This window comes from Bidens hawaiensis, unplaced genomic scaffold (genome assembly GCF_021521415.1).
Source record: "Bidens hawaiensis isolate Kalapana, Puna unplaced genomic scaffold, B.hawaiensis_p1.1 tig00007607_1, whole genome shotgun sequence".
NCBI lineage: Eukaryota > Viridiplantae > Streptophyta > Magnoliopsida > Asterales > Asteraceae > Bidens > Bidens hawaiensis.
The window spans coordinates 572,527-576,169 of NW_027491529.1; positions in this window are offsets into that span (position 1 = coordinate 572,527).

Here is a 3,643-nt window from a genome sequence, read left to right on the forward strand (position 1 = left end):
TCGATACGCTTGCGAGTTGGAACCTATGGCTTGAAAAATTTAAATCCATGGTTGACCTCGAACAACAGATGTTGATTAAACCAATCTGCATGTCGATTTCCCCCATGGTTTATAAAAGGATGGTACGCCAGAGTTCGTACATCTCATCTTGGTAACGAAAGAACGTTAGTCATCTTCTCATAATACTGAACGCCTTTCTCCCATTTGATAATACAAACATTCAAATTAGAATCAAAGAGCCACGAAATAATATCACCTTGAACTTTAGATACAGTTTTGAAGGATGTCATCTTATTAGCTTGAGCACGGGCGACAACTTCAACTTTCTGCTCTTTGTCCACATATCAGTATGCATCAATAATCTTACGTGCTTTCTTGTCACGATAGCCAAACCATCTCTGAATATCAGCAATAGACGGCTCTCGTATCAGATCAAATCTTGTATCAACTACGCTTTTGCCCTTTGACACTTTCTCCAGATGATCTTTGACTGCTTTGATGGTTTCTTCAGTAAATATAGGAGCACCCTGATCAACATTAGTGTGTTGTAATAAATCAGGGTATTCCTAAGCAATCATATCCTCGATCTCTACCTCCTCGTCTTCATAAATCAAGGAAGTGTTCATCCCAACAGTCAGATCATTTAAGATCTCCTCGTCCAACCTCCACATCAGACTCAGCCTCTAGCATGGTTAACTCATCGTCGTTTGGACCAAGCAGGATTGAAGTCTGCTCTCGTGTTAGTGACTTCTCAACAAACTGTCCTTCCTCAATCTCGTCATCATTAGCAATACTTCTAACCACCCCCTCACCATCAACAAAGATGAACGTATTAGCCTTGATTATATCAATGGGTTTAGCATCTATATAATCACGATTAACAATAATCTGCTTTCCCGAATCTTCGACAGCACTAGCACCAGCACTAGAGGATGAGCCGTGAGTTTGTTTCGGCTCATTTCCTCCATTACCCGACGCATCTGGATCTTCATCATCGTTTTTGAGCTTTTTTCAGTGCGTCGTCCTTGCATGTCAGTTGCAAGATAAGATCCTCTTGCTCTTTTAACTTCACCCCCTGATACGTAAAAATCTCATGACGAGCCTTAATCTCCTTTTGGCAGAAAGATACATAACTTAACAGCTTCTTCTGATTCTCCATTAACCGTTCTTGATTCAGGCGATCAGCAGACCTTTGATTTTCATAAAGATGAAGTAAGCTGAAAAGCATATTCGCCTGCTGATCCTGAGACATTGTATGTAATGAAGGAGGGATAGGTTGAACTGGACCTTGTGAACGGTTAAGCCTCATAAACGAGATATTCATTGGTGGCGGAGGCATCATCATCGGTGTTGGAGAAACCACCGAGGTTGCAGCAGAAGGCCTTGGCAAAATAGATAAGACTGACTGTGGAATCATGCCAAGCCTAGGATCCGACGTAAGCGTGGTCATCAAAGTTAATTCCGGAGTGCTAGTAGTAAGCGGCACCGCCGGTCTTTGAGTAATGGACGACGTTGGAGGTTTGTTAGTGCACGCTTTTGGTGTCCGTAGAGATCGAATAAGTTATAGGCTATCTAGTATTTGTAATTAATGTATATTTAATGTAAATGGCCCATTCTCTATGGATTGTATAGCGAATGAGGTCCATTCGTTATAGACTAGGCTAGTTCGTTAAGGTATAAGCCCATTCGTTATGGAAGCATAACGAATGAGGGCTGGTTTGTTAAGTTATTACCCATTCGTTATGTAAGCATAACGAATGGTGTCTAATTCGTTATGAAGGCATAACAAATTAGACTTAAGTTAACGAACTGGAGCATATTGCCTATAAATAGGCATATCCATGCTCACATTATGGGAGATCACACACATGAGAGATGTGAGGTCTTTGTATAAGTTATATTCTCTACATAATGTATCGATTCCACCATTAAAGTAATAAACCGTATTTAACGTATTGGTGTGCGTATTGTTTATCGATGTATCGACGCGGCTAGATCAATGACGGGTTCAAACAATTAGTATCAAAGCAGACGGCTGCTCTCGGTACATCGATCAAGGCATGAATCTGAGTTTTTCATGTTCTTCGTGTTCATCGGATTTTGGTCAAATCTGGAGTAAATTAGTGTGTTATTGGTGGATTTAAGGATGAATTCGTGTTTTGAGGTAATACGGATCTTACTGTGTAATTTGGTGTTAAGTTATGGTGTATTGGTGATTCACCATGGAAGAGTATGTTACTTTTGATTCGGTTTATGATGATTTAGTGATTGTTAAGTTAATTGGATGATGGATTTGTGTTTATAATTGAAATCCGCATGTTTCTATGGATTTTGGTGGTTAATTATGGTAAAATGAAGATTTCACCATTGAAGAGCATGTTACGTGTTGATTTATTTGGTGATGAATAAGTAATCGTTAAGTTAATTGGATGATAGACTCATGTTTAGAGTGAAAATATGAGTGTTCGGGTAGATTTTCATGGTTAATTATGTGTTTATGATGAATCTGCCATGGATGAAGCTTGAAATTTCCAGAATTCGGCCAGATCTACAATTTTCCGGCCATGTAACTGATATTTCTGGCGAATTACATTTTTCCAGCAAGCAGTTCAGATCCAACAACCTGATTCGTTATGTTACTTTAGCTAATTCGTTAAGGGAGTTTAACGAATCTACTGTAGCTAATTCGTTATGGGAATTTAATGTAACGAATTAACGTAATTCGTGAAGGTAATTCTTTAAGTTAAAGATAACGAATTAAAGTACTTTGTTAAGTTATTTCATCAAGGTGATTCGTTAAGTTAAAGATAACGAATTAAGGTACTTCGTTAAGTTATTTCGTCAAAGTGATTCGTTAAGTTAAAGGTAACGAATTAAGGCAATTCGTCAAGTTACTTCGTTAATTTAATTCATTAAGGTATTGGTAACGAAATAAGGTAATTCGTTATGTGTATGAAGAATTAGAATTCTTCACGAATGGGAGGTCATTCGTGTAACTGTTATAACGAATTAGAGTTGGTAATTATAACGAACTGATTGGTTGACGAATGGAGAGCACGAACTAAGTTAACGGATGGGGTGGATGTTTATAGTGAATTACAGAGGCAATTCGTTAAAAAAAATTATTTGGCAGGAAAATTTTTCTTGCGCAAATTTTTCCTGGATACTCCTCATAAGTGAGACTTCATTCGTGAAAATTTTGGCGATAATATTTATTTTTCGAAAATTTCTGATGAATTTTTGGCGGGAAAATCGGGAAAAATTTTCTTAATAAAAATTTTTCCGGGATGTTCCTAATGTATTTGGTACTCTTCTCTTGAATTTTGGTAATATATTTTCCGGCCGATTTTTTACACGTTTCAATTGGCCGAGGGGGAGCCGCGAGTAATTTAAGGAGGAGTGTGTGTGTTTGTGAACTTTGAAGATTATTTAAGACCTTGGTGAATTTTTCAAGAAAAGGTGGAGATAAAGCTTTCATTTGAGATTATTTGGCTGGTATCGTCCTACGTTTACAAAGTTTTTTGAAGAATTACTGCAAATCGGATGGTAATTCATGATTGCAAAGCTACGTTTAATTGAGTTCAAGACTGCAGTTGTTTTTCGATTGGTGATTGATTTGTTCAAGATTGAAATCTGACTAAGT